This window comes from Zingiber officinale, chromosome 9A (assembly GCF_018446385.1).
Source record: "Zingiber officinale cultivar Zhangliang chromosome 9A, Zo_v1.1, whole genome shotgun sequence".
Classification (NCBI taxonomy): domain Eukaryota; kingdom Viridiplantae; phylum Streptophyta; class Magnoliopsida; order Zingiberales; family Zingiberaceae; genus Zingiber; species Zingiber officinale.
In genome coordinates, this window is record NC_056002.1 from 67,570,047 (window position 1) to 67,588,278 (window position 18,232).

The 18,232-nt window shown below is 36.2% G+C and overlaps 1 long non-coding RNA gene across 1 annotated transcript; it reads left to right on the top strand.

The window, feature by feature from the left end:
- The first annotated feature begins 11,839 nt into the window (after positions 1 to 11,839).
- Positions 11,840 to 12,853, top strand: LOC122021364. The gene is made up of 3 exons (XR_006122519.1): positions 11,840 to 11,998; positions 12,605 to 12,678; positions 12,799 to 12,853. It is a non-coding gene; the product is annotated as an uncharacterized LOC122021364 (long non-coding RNA).
- Positions 12,854 to 18,232: the final 5,379 nt, after the last annotated feature.

Consider the following 18,232-nt stretch of genomic DNA (forward strand, 5'->3'; position numbering starts at 1 on the left):
CTCACAATATGTGACAATGTCCTTCTATCCTTGACATCTAGATTGATCAATTGAGGCATAGACTGTGTCATCCTCTAATCAATCTATATCTTGAACTCCAAGTAGACTCACTCTAAATAAATGATCTCAATATCTCATATTGACTCATTTGGGCATGGCCATCCACTTAATGGTCTCACTCTATCAATAATCATGATGTCACTCCCATCATATAGGAGGGATAGATCCCATCTACATCACTAACATCCCTCCGCATAATTTGTTACACACCCAATAATCGCCTTTATAGTCCACCGAATTATGGGTGACGTTTGACGAAGCCAAAGCATGCAACTCCTTATGTAGGGAACCATGGTGACTTCAGGTTCAAGGACTCATAGTCATACTAATAGTCACATGAGAAAGTATATGACATGATCCATGATACATTCTCATGGCGGGTCATTCAGTATACATTCTCCAATGCATACCTATGTGTCAACTTGATATCTCTATATCCATGATTTGTGAGATCAAGTAATTGAGATAACCTACATGCTAGTCTCATCAAATTAACATTGTCCCTGAATGTTAATACTTGACTAGGAATGATTAAGAGTAGTGTTCTCTATATTATCTCACTATCAATTCAACCAATCGATTGATATAGATAAGAACCTTCAACTCAAGGACGCTATTATACTTAGTTATTTGGCACCAATACAAGTAAGTATAATAACCATAAAGAAATGCCTTTATAAATATATAGGAATATGATACATCGAGTCCATACAACAATCATCATATGATTGCCTCTAGGGCTCTAACTAACAGTGCGTCAGAAGGACGAGACGCTGCGGAAGAGTACACCGGCGGACAAGAAGGAAGCGTGCGGTGGTTCCGAGGGACGAGAAGCCGGAGCGGAAGACTGCTCGAGAAGCAAGAGACACAACTAGAGAGAAGGTTGGCATGGGTTGCGACTGAGGGACAAAGACTGTTGATGAGTACGCTGGCGGACGAGAAGGAAACACGCGGCAATTCCGAGGGATGAGAAGCCGGAGCGGAAGCCTGCTAGAGAAGACTGGAAGTTGGGTTCGGGGGAGCCCTATTCTGGATGACAGAAATCACCCAAGCGAGCGGAAGACTCGGTCTGAGGAGAATGGAGCCGGAGCAGAAGACTCGGGCTGGGAAAAGTCAACGAGGTTGACTTTTCCAAACGGGGCTCCCAGAGCTGTTTGGGGCTCCCATGCTAAAAAGGTAAGAAACCTTTCTTGGAGTTTTGCATGCTTATAACGAGCAAGGATTTTTTCGATATATGAAGCTTGGGATAAGTAAAATATTCTTTTCTTGCGATCCCTTATTACTTTAATCCCAAGAATATATACATTCTCCCAAGTCCTTCATATCAAATTGTTTGGACAACCATACCCTTACTTCAGACAACATTTTGATATTGTTTCCAACTACCAAAAATATTATCTACGTATAATACAAGAAATACCACCACGTTTCCATCATACTTTTTGTATACACAAGACTTATCCGGTTTCTAAATAAATCCATAGGTATGGATTACTTTGATAAACCGGATGTTCCAAGACCTTAAAACTTTGCCTCAGTCCATAGACTTATTGAGCTTTCACACAAGATGCTCTTTGCCCTTTGCAATAAACCCTTCTGGTTGCTTTATATGGATGCTTTCTTCAAGACTTCCATTAAGGAATGCTGTCTTGACATCCACTTGCCAAATAGATAAAAGAATCCGGATAGACATAAGCATGGCTACCAGTGAAAATGTTTCCTTTTTCATCAAGCCTTGCTTTGAAAGTTTCCACCTTCCTGTCTATCTATCTTTTTCTATTGTAGACCTATTTTTACCCAATGGCTTTTACACCATCTGGTGGTTCTACAAGCTTCCATATTTTATTAGAATACATATATTCTAATTTTGTATTCATTGCTCTTTGCCAAGATGCTGCATCTTTATCTTGGAGTGCTTCATCATATGTCCGGGATCAGACTCATGTTCATTTGGGATCAAGTCCAAAAACTCTCCCAAAACATGAATCTTTTAGGTTTGCTTGACAACCCTCCCACTACGATGAGCCACTGTCTGCGTATCATTTATGATACGTGTTGCAGTTTCTTGTGATATTTCATCTTGTACAGTTGGTACTAGATTAGACATGTCCTTTATAATTTCTTTAAGAACAAATTTACTTATGGGCTTGTGGTTTATTACATAGTCTTTTTCTAAAAATCGGTCATTGATTCTAACAATGACCTTCTGATTTTTTAAGACTATAAACCTACTTTCATTTCTTTAGGAAAACTCACAAACAAGTGAACTCCTGCCCAACTTATCAGTGTCTCTCATGTGCTAGACCACCCAAATCCGAATATGCTTCAGACTAGGCTTACGCCCATTCTGTAATTCTATGGGAGTAGAGAGTTTTGTCTTTAGAAGGTATTATCTTCACTTCTGTTTCTAGTGTATATCCTTAAAACGAATTTGGTGATTAATTCATCATCAATCTACTTATTTTCATAAGAGTCCTATACATTCTTTCTACTACACCATTCTGTTGGGTTGTACTAGGTGCAGTTAGTTGGGATTGAGTCCCGACTTCTGATAAGTGACTCATAAATTGTGCCAAGAGGTACTTGCCACTACGATCTTACCATAGTGACTTGATACTTTTACTTTAACATTTCTCCGCATCAGCCTTTTACTCTTTGAACTAATCAAAGCACTTAGTCTTGCGGCACATCAAGTAAATGTATTTGTATCTTGAATAGTTGTCTATAAAATAGACGAAATAGTCGATACTAACTCTTGTCATAGGATCACACAAATAAGAATGAACCTACTCCAATGTATCTTTGGCTCCATACACCTTATACTTAAAAGCTTCTCGGTTATTTTTCCTTCCAAGTAAGACTCGCAGGTTGGAAAGATTTCCACTACCAATGAACCCAAAAGTTCATCAGCTACCAATGAATCCTACTCAAGTTAATATAACCTAGCCTTAGATACCAAAGATATAATTGGTTCATTTTCGAAGGTTGCTTTCTCTTAAAGTTAGAAGATGTGTTACTAATTTCCATTTGTTGCATCATGGGAGTTATTGGATTTATAAATTGTCAACCAACGTACCAGAACAGATAACTTCCCTCTTTTTCTTAATAACAACTTTGTTATTAAAAGAGGCAGAATATCAAGTTCTTTGAATGATTTAGAAACTGAAAACTAGTTCTTTGGTACGTAAAGACAATTACTTAAAATCCATATTTTATTCTTGTCAAAAGATAAACATCTCCCACTGCAACAACTGCCATTTTTATAGCAGTGCCCATGTGTACGGTGTTTTTATTTTCATTTAGTTGTCGGGTTTCCTGGAACCCTGCAATGAATTGCGGACATGATTAATGACATCTGTATCTACACTCCAGGTTCTGGTAGATAACACCACTAAACATGTTTCAACTAATGAATTAAATACACCTATATTGTTCTTAGTTCTAAGAAGACAGACTACCTTAATGTCCAAGTCCTATTTCCAATCATTACAATTGGGACTACTAAGTCTTTTCTATAGTATAACAACTACGGAATTGACTAACATTTTAAATCCTAAGAATCACAAAAATATTTTCTCAAGATCAATTCCTTAAAATCCCCATGAATTTTGTATGTCACGATAGTGTGGACGTATACAAAATCAAAGGAGATTTTATCCATTAATATTATTATCTCGTCAACTTTACTTTATGACGAATAAAATTAATAGTTGATCTTTCTTTGATCAAATATTTGGTCAAAACTTTTTAAATTTAAAATAACATTGATTCCTCAAACAATATTATTTAAATTCACCAACACCTCAAACACCGTGAATTTTGAATGCCACGATAGTGTGGACGTATACAAAATTAAACATTTGTAAGAGGAGGGGTTTACCCATTAATTATCTTGTCAATAAATCTTTATGACAAATAAAATTACCTTAAACACCATGAATTTTGTATGCCACGATAGTGTGGACGTATACAAAATCAAACATTTGTAAGAGGAGTTTTTAATTTTATTATCATGTCAACCTATTTATTTGACAAATTAATAGTTGGTTTTCTTCGGTCACACAAATAATAGCAGTGACTCCGATGGGGAGGATACTATTAGACGTGCCTAAGTGTATACCATTACTTGACACTAAGTCCATTAATAAGATTGTGCCCCTTCCGATGGGGAAGATCACACGCTCTTAATTAACTTCCTATAGTCATCCAAAATGGAAGTTTAATCTAGTGATCCGCAAACAAGCTCATCCGATATGGAGGAAGGCACTCAGAGCCAACGTGCAAGCTTGTTGCATCACATATAAACCAGTAATGGAGACTGTGGAATTTATTTAAAAATAAATCCCTCTCCCACTTAGTTATTTAAAGTGAGGAATTTTGACTATGCTAGCCTACTTAACATGCATACTAACAAGCACATAGAGCACAACATAAAAAGCAATAAAATAGAAAAACTAATTTTCAACTATTATGGCTTTTATCTATTGCTGTCGACCGTGTGTCGCCATCCCTAGCTGCTGCCATCTTTGGCTACCGCCACCGGGTCTAGTTATCGCATCCATCTTGCTCCTTGTTCCGCTGCGCCTATGATCCTCAAAAGGTTCCACGCCTTGCAAGATTCGATCCGCGACATAAATAGAATTTTACATTTTTCGATCCTATATTCCTTAAAGGAATGTACATGTATCTAGATCAAAAAATAAAATCCTAATAAAACTAAATACAGCTCCTGCTGTATTTTATAATACAATCATGCACACATAATAAAATGCCCTTGACATGTCCAAGGGTCCAATCACACACACAATATCTATATGCCATAATAGTTGGATCCTGCATCCACAAAGTTAGCACATCCTACTATTATCCTGCCTAAATTATGTATGACATGTGCATAATTAAACTAATACCAAATACACAGAGGGAAAACCCTAGCTCTGATACCAATTCTTGGTTACTACTCGGAAAACCTAATGGTTCCACTGTACAAAAGTTTTGTACAAAGGTCTGAACCTTTTCCCAGCTACCATGTGTTCTTTTAAATTAAACTTGGATCGCCTGTGGAACTTAACACGTTTGATCCTAAGTTTAATTTATTTGTTCTTTTAGGTTTAGACTTGGATCTCCTGCGGAACTTAACACGTTCAATCCAAATCACCTAGGTTATTAATTCCATTAAATATTAATTTCTAAAATTAGCTTCCAGGACAGCATGGCGAGGCACATGGCCTTCTTGGATATGGGAACAACCACCACCGCCTAGACAAAGCCTTTTAAGGAAAGCTAATATTTAATTTCCTTAAATAACTTTAGGTCAACCAAAAGGAACAATCAAATCACAAGGAAAAGAAAAACAAAAGAACACAACATCGAAAACAAATTCGAAATACTAGAATCGCAAGCCTCTTCTATTTGGTATTTTTACAAAGAAATAAAACTAGTATGATGCGGAAATTAAATACTAGTATACTTTTTCTTTTGCAAACAAAAACCTCTAGGTCTTCTACCGTATTCCTCTTCTAACCTCGGACGTTGTGTGGGCAACGACCTTCCGAGATGAGAACCACCAAGCACCTTCTTCTTCCTTGCAAGTTTCGGCCATCAAAACTTCTCCTAGGATGAAGAGGTTCGCCCACCACCACCATGCTCCAAGGGATGCTAGAAACAAAGCTTTCTTTCTCTCCTTTTTCTTCTTCTCTAAACTTGATCCGGCCACCATATGAATCTCCACAAGAAGGATGAGGTTCAGCCATCAAAGAGAAGAGAGGAGGAGAGGATGGCCAGCCACACCAAGGAAGAAAAAGAGGGAGAAAATAGAATAGAGTTCTTGTCATGAAGGCACCTCTACCCCCTCTTTTATAATCCTTGGTCTTGGCAAATAAGGAAATTTTAATAAAAACTTCCTTAATTCCTTTGTCATGAAAAATAAATTTAATTGATATAAAATCAATTTCTCTTTTATTAATCAACATGGCCAGCCACAATAATCTAAGCAAAGGAAATTTAATTCAATCAAGAATTAAAACCTTCCTAATTTGTTTCCGGAAATTTTAAAAAATAAAATTTCTCTAATAATTTTTATCCCTTCATGATTGGTTTATAAAAAGGAAATTTAATAAATTAAAATCTTTCTTTTAAACATGTGGATAAAAAGAAAGTTATCTCTAAAATTAAAATCTCTTTTAATCTATAAATAAGGAAAGATATAAAATCTTTTCTTAATCTCTTGTAGAAACTTATAAAAGAGAATATTTAATTTTAAACTCTCTTTTAAATCATGAACATGGTTAAAAAGGAAAGTTTTCTTAAAATTTAAAATCCACCTTTTAATCAACAAATAAGGAAAGATTTCAAATTTTAAACTCTCTTTTAAACATGTAGATGATTTACAAATAAGGAAAGTTTTAACCAAAAATTAAAACCATCCTTTTAATCTACAAATAAGGAAAGAGATTAATCTCTTCTCTTAATCTTTTGTAGAAAGCTATAAAAGGAAATTTTTAATTTTTAAACTCTCTTTTAAAACCATGATATCCACATAAGAAATAATTTTAATAAAAATCCTTTGTAATATTCTAGTGGCCGGCCACCTAAGCTTGGGACCCAAGCTTTGGCCGGCCACCAACTTGGCTCATCCATTTGGTCTTGGCCGGCCCTAGCTTTGGTTCCAAGCTAGCTTGGCTGACCCCATTGGATGGATAAGAAGGTGGGTATGTAGTGGGTATAAATCTCTATATACAAGAGGCTACGATAGGGACCGAGAGGAGGAATTGGTTTTGGTCTCCCAATGAAATTAAGCATCCTGTGTTCGCCCCGAACATACAACTTAATTTCATCAATAATAATTCATTCCACTAAAGAACTATTATTGAACTACCGCACCAATCCCAAATTACATTTTGGGCTCCTTCTTATTATGAGTGTGTTAGTTTCCCTGTGTTTAAGATAACAAATGCCCACTAATTAAGTAAGTTACTGATAACTCACTTAATTAATATCTAGCTCCAAGAGTAGTACCACTCAACTTCATAGTCATGTCGGACTAAGTCCACCTGCAGAGTTTAACATGACAAACCTTATGAGCTCCTCTTAGGGACATTCTCAACCTAGATTACTAGGACACAATTTCCTTCAATAATCAACAACACACACTATAATTGATATCATTTCCCAACTTATCGGGCTTATTGATTTATCGAACTAAATGTCACCCATTGATAAATTAAAGAAATAAATATCAAATATATGTGCTTGTTATTATATTATGATTAAGAGCACACACTTCCATAATAACTGAGGTCTTTGTTCCTTTATAAAGTCAGTATAAAAGAAACGACCTCAAATGGTCCTACTCAATACACTCTAAGTGCACTAGTGTAATTATATAGTTAAGATAAACTAATACCTAATTACACTACGACCTTCCAATGGTTTGTTCCTTTCCATCTTGGTCGTGAACTACTGTTTATAATTTATAAGGTACTGATAACATGAACCTCTGTATGTGACACCACACACCATGTTATCTACAATATAAATTAATTGAACAACTACATTTACCATAAATGTAGACATTTGACCAATGTGATTCTTATTTCTAGATAAATGTTTATACCAAAAGCTAGGCTTTTAGTATACATCCTAACAGGGATCCATGGTGACTTCAGGTTCAAGGACTATTAGTCATACTAATAGCCACATGAGAAAGTATATGACCCTCATATAACGATCCATGATACTTTCTCATGGCCGGCCATTCAGTATACATTCTCCAATGCATACCCATGTGTCAATTTGATATCTCAATATGCATGACTTGTGAGATCAAGTCATCGAGTTGACCTACATGCTAGTCTCGTTGCATTAACATTGTCCCTGAATGTTAATACTCGACTAGGAATGTTTAAGAGTAGTGTTCCCTATATCATCTCACTATCGATTCAACCAATAGATTGATATAGGTAAGAACCTTCTACTCAAGGACGCTACTATACTTAGTTATTTGGCACCAATATAAGTAAGCATAATAACCAAAATGAAGTGCCTTTATATATAAGAATATGATATAATGAGTCCATACAACAATCATCAAATGATTGGCTCTAGGGCTCTATCTAACACCAGTCTCCACAGATCTTCCTGACTCGACAAGAAACTCATTTGTTAAGTTTATAAATGATAGAGCTTTTGTAGTCCCCATTGGAGATTAGTATGTACTATAAAATATTTTATTTTTTAATATATCTTAATTATTTAACATTGTTTGTTTGTAATTTAATATAGATTTGAAAATCCTATACAAGTTATTTATGAAATTAATAGAATCATGAATAATTATTGGGGAGGAAAATCATTGACATATTCAAGCACTCCACTGGCCATAAAGGAAGTATGGTGGAGCCAATTCAAGGTATATTTTTTTGAGTTTATATATAAATTTAAAGTAAATATATAATCAATTGTTTTTTTCCCATTTCAGTGGCTAAATAATTGGGACCCGACTGATGAAATTGAGATCAAAATAATATTTAAAAAAAAATGTGATGATCACATCAGGCATGTACTGAATCATGCCAAGAGTCAGGGGAAAAAGCCAAACTCCATCACTGATCAAAATTGGGAGCGGATCACCAACTTTTGGGCAATGGAGGAGAGTAAGCAAAAGAGTAACCTGAATAGAATAAATCAATCTTACAATTCTGGTGGGTCCTCTATGATATATGTGGGAGGCTCCATTAACATAGATGAGCAAAGACAGAGATTGGTAATCTTTTAACTCTCTCAATAGTTTTTTATCTATATCATTATTTGTAATCATGTTTTTTTAGACTAGGGAGATAGGGAAGGAATTTGCTTTCATAGATATTTTTACCCGCACTTTTACAAAAAAGATAAGACTGAGAGTGGCTCTAGAGCAAAAGTAGAAAAGGTTGAGATTATTATTTATTTAATCTTAATGTATAATTTAGATTTTATTAGTTAAGTACCTTCTCTCTCTTAATATTATATATATTTCTATTATATCTAATCAATATCATATGTGTTTTAAAAAATAGGAAAAATATGATGAGCTCAAGCTAGCCTAGACATGCGCACAAGCTGATGCTGATATTTAGGGATTTGATTCCTCTGTTGGCAATAATTTGAATTTATGGCTAGAGACCAGGAGGAAAAAAGGGGGAAGGATATTGGGGATGGGTTCCTTGATCATAACCCAAAGAATAGCTGGTATATCTTTTTCCACCTCACCAGCACTAAGGGCCCAAGTAAATACCTTGACTAAAGAGGTTAGCAATCTGAAGGGAATATTATTGCAAAGAGATGTAGAAAGGGCACAAAGGGATCAAGAAATGAGAGAGATACGTCGACAATAAAATTTGATAATGTGACATCTTCAGTTGAGCTCAGTTCTAATTCAGATTTCTCCCGATGACGGTGATGATGGCGACAACGATCACGACATGATGATGATGGTTCTTCATTATTTTAATTAAGTATGAATGTTATTTATCTCATAATTAGTATTTTTTTAACCATTAACCCATGGATTATGAACCTTTTAATTTGTTATTTTAATTAATATTATTATTTTATTTTTAACAAGTGGTGAGCCAAAATCTATGTCGGAGAAAAAGTAAGTATTCACTACAACAAAATTGTTAAAAGACAACACTATAAAGATAATGGTTTTAGAAGGAACTGTTGTTAATTTGATAAAAGACAATGGTTTTTGACAAAACCATTGTCTTTGAGCGCCAAAAAAAAAAATAAAAGACAATAGTTTTGTAAAAACCGTTGTTGTTGAGCGACTTTTTGTAATATCAACAACACCTTTTACAACAATTTTCTAAAACTGTTGTCTTTAAGTGCTTTTTTAGGAGTCAAAGACAACAGTTTTAATAAACCGTTGTCTTTGACTTTATTCTTTCGTTGTTTTTCCCTTTCGTTGTTTTTGTTGTAGCAGTGGTTTGCTTCCCTCTCTCCGAAAATTTTTTGGCACTCTATTCTCCCCCCCCCCTTTAACCTACTTGAACCCTAAACCTCTCCCCTCATACGATCTTTCTCCTCGTACGGCTGCACGACATGGCGCTGAAACCAAACCTTGATCCCTTCGGGGCCTTCATCAACAATCTGTGACTCCTTCCGCTACCATCTGCTTCCCCCGATCAACCCCCTCTCCATTGTCGGCGTCATCAAGGACCAGCTTCGTGAGTCTCCTTCTTCTTTCCCTCTTGTAGATCTGAGGTTTTAGGTATGGATGGCGGTAAAACTTAGATCTGAAAGAAAGATCTGGTTTTCCCTTTTTGATCGAGTTGCCCCTTGCTCACGAAGCTTGACGCCCTTCTCTCTCTTGGCTACGTTCTCAGCTCCGTGACCAATTAGGAACCCCCTCGATATCTGAGATGGACCGTGGATAAGCAGCCAAAAACTCTCGCCTGGTGGAGGAGGTGTTTCGCGACATCAAGGGCCGGCGAGCCGCCATCATCAGGGCGCTCACCACCGGTAACTCCACTCTGCTTCTTTCTTCTTTTCCTTTCTCAACGATGTTATCGTCATTGACCTTCTGTTGTTTCCTGGTTATTCGCCTGTGCAGATTTCGAGGACTTCTATCAACAATCCGATCCCGGTTAGTAATTCCACAATCTTAGTTGCTGGTAGTCAACCTAGTTTTTGAATTTCAAGTACTTGGGAGTTTTATTTCATGGATGGAGTAACGAAGCCTTGACATTTAGGTTTTTATTTGTCGGATTTTTGCAACTGAGCGAGACAAATGCCTTTATGTACAAGGTTTTGGTACTCTAATTAAGCATTTGCGATAGGAGTTAGATTATGTTAAGTTTAGTTGCAATTTTTCTAGGATTAAGATTATAAGTATTAGAGATCCAATGATCAATAATTCAGAAAACTAGTATTTGATCACTGACTCATTATAAGTTCTTGTTCAGGGTGCTCAATACTGCATAGTTTTGTGTGGCCAAATGAGCAGTATGAGTCTTCTTTTGTGCTTAGTTTAAGTCTAGGCTTACTTGGGCAAGAAGATAGGAGGAAGAGGGAGAGGGAAAGTGACAGAAATGTAACTGAGTGATCATGCTCCACGTGCAATATACATCAGGAACTTCCTAATAAGACATAGTCAATTCCAATAAATGACACTCATGAGGTCAGAGTTCAAATTCACCAATCAGTTCTTGTGTTGAGAGGTCGGTCTTAATCAAGTCAATTACCACACTCGCAATGAAGAGACGATAAAAAGGAGTGTTAATAATATAAATACAAATTGATTCTTTGTTCTAACAATTCAGAGTTTTTTTTGGATAAGTGGTTAGAATAAATGGATTCCATGCACAATTTGTTGAGGGTTTTATGTGATGTTGTGGATTGTATATTATGTCAGTCTATTAACAATTGAGAACCATTTATTTAAGGCAAATCTACTTGTTGATGCTTAGTGATTATATGTATTGGGTTTATCAGACAAGTAATTTAATGACTCCATTGTTGATGACAGGAAACATGCAGGGAGCAATTTGAGCACTCCGTTTGCACGGGAATGCCCTTAAGCGAGGTGTTCTCCAACACATGCGTGTGAACCCAGCGATGTTACCTATTGTGTTTTCACGTTTTGAGTCAGTTTCGCCTACACATTTGGAAGAGCATGGTTTTGAAAGCACGACTATCCGAGATGTTCTTACAGCTAAGGGGAAGAATGCTGATGGTTCTTGGCTGTGGTGCACAACTGATGACACTGTTTATGATGCTATCAAATCTATAAATGGCCATTGTGTCAATCTTGTTTGGGATTACCATCCAGCTTTAAATAGTTTTAACTGATGGCTTATGCTCTACTGTTTCTAGATGACACAACACAATGTTGGAGCTTTAGTGGTGGTGAGACCCGGAGAAGAGAAGGCAATTGCTGGAATTGTTACTGAGAGAGGTAATTGGTTGTCCATGTTTGTTTTTGTTGGCTGTGAAATGGTATTAAATGTGCTCATGGGTGTATGGATAAAGCTAAACATTTATGTGAAATCATAAGATATTTTCCAATTAGTTAGTAAATTTCTCAATTCTATGGCTGCTCCAGTAGATTCAACTGGGTAGATGATTTTCAGATGTTCTTCAGCAGCTTCAATTTTTATGGCAATCTTTTTACAACTGAGTGTAAGCCAATGTGAAGTTTTAAATTTCAATTAAGTTAAAAATTATCTAATTATCTTGAAAGTTATTTTCATGACATTTTGATAATCACATTGTCTCAAACACAATCATTTATATGATGCAAATCAATTGTGTGATGGTCCAATGTGTGTGCCAGTACTCTCTAAGCAGCAGATTTGTTCTTCACCTCTTCAAGACATTAGGGAAATAAGTTTAAGACAATTTTAACATCTTACAAGAGCAGTTGATTAACAGATAAATTTGGTCTTCACCTCTCTTCAATATCTTTTTTGAAAACTAAGAACTAGTTTTGATAATGGTTCTTTTATGCAATTATACTTGTCGTGCAAATTACTTGTGTTCTTAATGATTCCTTCTTCTTCAGATTATCTCCGGAAAATGATTGTACAGGGAAGATCTTCCAAGTCAACTAAAGTTGGTGACATCATGACTGAAGAGGTAAATTTCAATCTCAAGTTGTACAGACAATGTCTGAAAATTTTGAATTGAGTAGAAGTAATATTTTAAGATTTTGTTATTTTGCTTCCAATCTGATGCCAATTCTTTTCCTATATCCAGAATAAACTGATCATAGTGACTCCAGATACCAAGGTTCTGCAGGCAATGCAACTGATGACAGGTCTCTTTAGTAAGATTTTGTCGATAGATTGTCTAAATCAATTCAACTAGTTAATCTCTCAACATGTATTAAACTGCTGGTTTCATGCGTTTCAGTACAACTTTGTTGGCTATTTACTAGGACCACGTGGGAACTCCTTAAAATAGTTGAAGCTTCAACTCAATGCAGAGTTTATATATGAGGTCGAGGTTCATTGAAGGATTCTATAATGGTATGTGAATATCATGTAATATTTATCTTAATGAAAAATGAGTATATTCCAATCTCCCAAACCTTGATGCATTATCCTCACTATTAACTTTTTAAGGCCTACCTACATAAAAAATAGATCTTTGTCTTTATGTCTGAAGGAAAAATAATCCATGTTTTTGAATATGATATGGGTTTCTCTTCTCTTGTTTCTGCTAGAGTATGCTGTTCTTTGTACAAGTTACACCGACATTAAGTTAACCGTGCATTTTAGAACTTATGTAATTTTCGATATTAGCATCCTATAATATGTCCTAATTAATGGATTGTTATTATCAACTCAAAAGCTAAGGTGCATTATTTCTTGTCTTAATACTCAAGTTTTCCCTCCTTTTTTTTGAACAGGAAGAAAGCTTATGGGATAAATCTGGATATGAACACTTAAACGAACCACTGCACATACTATTGGAGGCATAATTTACACCAGACATAATTGATGCTCGCTTAAACCAAGTTGTTGCCACCCTTGAAGATCTTCTGAAGCCTGTGGCAACAAAAACTTTCACCTAGGTTGCATCCTCCTCATTGTTCTACAAGATGTCGACGCGAATGTTATTATCGAAACATAGTCACTATTCAAACTCCAAATCTTGCAGGACGAGTCAATGGACTACTACAAGAAGCAACAACTCAGGGAGTTGGCCATACTCAACGACACGTTGAGGGAAGAGAGTCCACAAATGAGCCCACAAACGTTTAGGGAGTTGCCCCACAAGAAAAAGTTGTAAATGGAGTTTATTTGTTTATTTGTTTATTTGTATTGGGATAAATTTTATTTGAATATGAGACATGTTTCTTCTTTTATGATTATAATTCTTGTATAAGTAACATTTTGAATGACATTGATATGGGGAATATTCTTTCTTTTGTGATTATAAGCTTTTATTATATATTTATATTGAAATATGATATATTGGTATTAAAAGACAATAGTTTAAAAGACAACGATTTAAAATCGTTATTATTGTTGTCTATCACCCTAAAAGATAACGGTTAAAAATCGTTGTCGTAGCCCCAAAAACTGTTGTAACTGACAACATCGTTATTAAAAGTGCTCTAAACAACAACGGTTTTGAACCATTGTCTTTTCATTCAAAGACAACGGTTTTAAACCATTGCAAAACTGTTGTCATTTCATTCTACGACAACGGTTTTAAACCATTGTCGTAGCCCCCACTTTTAAAAACATTGCCAATTACAACGGTTTTAAAGGGCCTACGACAACGATTTTTAACCGTTATCTTTTAATGTTTTTCTTGTAGTGATTAAGTAACACACCCTTAATCGAACATGTTGTACTTGTAATTTTATTTATTTATTTTTTTTATCAGTTACTTTTGAAGAGTTAATGGAAGAGTTCAATAAAAACATCATTCTTTTTACAAACTTGTTAAAATTTACAACTACTACATTATTAGCTAGAATTCTAAATTATGATTAGAGTTTGACTAGCAGTAGATGAACCCTGTGGTCTAAAAGCAAGCCAAGTATCAACTAATTGATCTTTACTATTTTATGTTTTCATTATTTGATACATTTTCATATGATAAGAATTTTAAGAAGGCACCCCATGTCAGATTAAAACCTAATAGGTTTTTTGTAGCTATAATTTGATGTGGTGAAATAGGTTGTATCATATTTAGGATACTTGTAGTTACAATTTGATGTGGTAAAATAGGTTATATCATATTTAGGATACTTGTAGTTACAATTGGATGTGGTGAAATAAGTTATATCATATTTAGGATACTTGTAGCTAGTGGAGAGGAAGGTGGAGAGGAAGATGTTGAAATGCAGGACTTGCAAGCATAGTGGTGCTTGGCAAGGATTGCAGTGTAGAATGATAGTTTGAAAACACTCCTAGGTTCTGCTAAAAACATTACTTACTTGAGAACAAAAAAAATGATTCATTCAATTCTTAATGCAATAGTTATCAATTAAAATAATTGACATTTCTTGTTTGCATATAAACCATAAGGGCAGAAAAAAATAATAGATTGGTGAGAAATGCATTCAAATTCATCGTGCTACATTATTTGTAAGTAGAAAGACATACATTTAGACATTCAAGCTGATCGCCAACCTTTAATATCACTCTAACTTTATAATTTAAGTAATTATCTTTCTTGATAGAAATGATCTGGTTTGTTTGTTTGTTTTTATATAGGAAAAGGAGATTTGATGAGGAAGACAGTGTTGGTCCGCGTTGGCTGGCTAGAAGGGGGTTTAAATAGCCTACACAAATAAAAAACCAAACTACCCTTCTCGTACTTCCAAAAGAACACTTGTATTAATTAAAGAAATAACTAAAAAAGTAGAGGCACCAGCCTTTTGACTTGGTTACAACTAGAGAGGTTGTTAATCCAAGGAATGAACCGCACTACTATCTCCTTTAGGCGGAGAAGCCTCTTATAGCAATGACGTACAAAAAGTAGAAGCTAAACTAAAAATGGAAGCGCACAAGTGTTGATTTGCTAATTGCTTGAATGAATGAAAAGCTTCTGGACCAAGGCTGTATTTATAGCCTTGGTTGGGGCGCCTGAGAAGGGGATAAAATTGGGGGTTCTTTCGAGTCAGAGCCATATGTGTGCGAATTTGATGAAGTCATTTCATCTATTTTTCTATCGAGTTCATTTATTGATGTTCCCAAATTGCATAGCTTGTAACAACTCTCAATTGAATGGCCTATTTCATTGTAAGCTTTACAAAAATATTGCTCTGACCATTTATTAAAGTTAGAGAAAACACCCATTCTTTCAACATGTATTATATATGGGCGGTCAAACAATGTTGAACAATTATCATATATATGACTAGTTGCACAATAAAATTCATAGAAAAGAGTATTAGAGTTCATAACAGACATTTGGTCAAACTTTTGAAATAGAGCTTTCAATCTAGTAATTATTTTAAACATGTTCATCTAAATGATTATAGTCAGAACAAGATAGACATGTAGAAGTAACAAAAAATAAAAATGTAGAATTTAAATTACAGAAAGAAAGTGCAAAATGAAAATGATCCTGTCTGAGAAGCTGGACATGATGAAGATCCGGAAAAAAGAAACCCGCCGTGCTAATGAAGAATAATGTCTACCGAATACCAATCCGAGAAACCCAAAGCAGATCGGGAAAAAGTAGAGTCACCGGAAGCTTTCCTCGTATGAAGACCTGATGACGAAGAAAGAAACCAGATCTGAAGAGAAGAAAACCCCGATCCAAAGCTTCCAAGACTTCCTGCGCACAAAAGATCAACCAACACTATCGTCAGTGACCTAAGACCGGGGTGGGAATCCCTGGCTAGGCCCTCCGACGCTCAAGTCAGTGATCTTTCCTAGTGTGGAAGAGAGAGGCAGCAGAAGATGAACAGTAATTGACAGTTAGGGTTATCAATCTACACGATGATGTGAACCTCTCCAAAACTTACCTTGCCAACGGAGAGGATTCCCCTTTTTATACCACTTCATATAACCTCCGTAGCCATGAAGTGGACCCTGGTTTGTTAGAGTTCGTTATGAGATCACCTCAGCTGTGTACTTGTGGTAGATGATTTTTAAGGAATCTTTTTCGTACCCCAGATGTACCTTCTTTGTCGTTTAGTACCTGCAACATAATATGAAAAAGCATTTTCCGCCAAGACAATATATATTTTCGGTCATATAGTTACACACTGTAGGTATCTTACCCCTCTTGCTGTAATTAGTTCCATACACCAACATTCCTTATATCGATTGGAGTCATTATATTCTATCAAATACATTTTCCCATCATAAGTTAATCGACCGATCTTGTCTCTTCTTGGAAGGCATGTCCCAGCAGATATTAGCTTGACTCTACCTGAGCGATATGCGCCGGTCGACATAGACCTAACTTTACCCGGGAGGTATGTCCCGATCGATATTATGCCTAACTTTGCTCAGGAGGTATGTCTCGGCCGATATTAACCTAGATTTGCTTAGAAGGTATGTTTCGGCCATTATTAGCTTAACTCCATCCCAGCGATATGTTCCGGCCGATATTAACCTAGCTTTGATTAGGAGGTATGTTTCGGCCGATATTAGACTATCTCCTTCCTGAAGGTATGTCCCGTCCGATATTACCCTACCTTTGCTTAGGAGGTATGTTTCGACCGATATTAGACTATCTTCTTCCTGATGGTATGTCCCGGCCGATATTAACCTAGCTTTGCTTAGGAGGTATGTTTCGGCCGATATTAGACTATCTCCTTCCTGAAGGTATGCCCCGACCGATATTACCCTACCTTTGCTTAGGAGGTATGTTTCGGCCGATATTAGACTATCTCCTTCCTGAAGGTATGTCCCGACCGATATTACCCTACCCTCATCATGGAGGCACGTCCCGACCGATATTAACCTATCTTTTTGCTTTTCTTTCTTCCTTTTCTTCCTCCTCGGGAGACCCATAAAACCTAACCCATATCACTAGCCTTCCTTTCAAGTCTAGTCGAAGGAGGTGTAGACGACTGACTAGACATAAGTATGGTCTTGTCTTTTCCTACCCGTGACTCTGCTCCAGATTTTGAAATGACCTCACAGATTTTGTGTACCACTGTCTTAATAACTTAAGTATAGCAATCCTGTGAGCCTTTTTCTCCTTTAAATAGGGCTACAATCTTCTCTTCACCCACAACCCCTCTCAGTTCTTTTCCTTCCTTGTCACCTTTTATTGCTAAGGCCATGGTCGTGAATCCTCCTCTTTGGGGGCAACTTTTGTTGGACAAGGTGAGATCTATATATGAGTTTATTGAGATTTTTGCTCCGGTTACTTCTGGAATTCAAGGGATCGTCTTAAGAGATGAAGCTTCACCGTCCAGATCTTTTATCCAAAGATGCAGGTGCTCTGAAGGACTTAAGGAACTTCAGAGAGATTTTTGCTACTCATAGAGGGGCAGCCAAATGACCCAAGGGTGCTATGTGAAGGGCACAGCACATGTTACCCTTGGGCTATGCTTGGTTGCTTCACTTGCCGAGCTCAGACGGCTTGAGAGGGGAAGTGGTTTTTACATTTACTTTTCCATCATGGAATGAATAAATGTTTCCCTGTCTCGTTGCCCTTGAGCTTTTCTGTTTTTGTTGCTTTCTTCGTCCCAGGCAGAATATTGCCA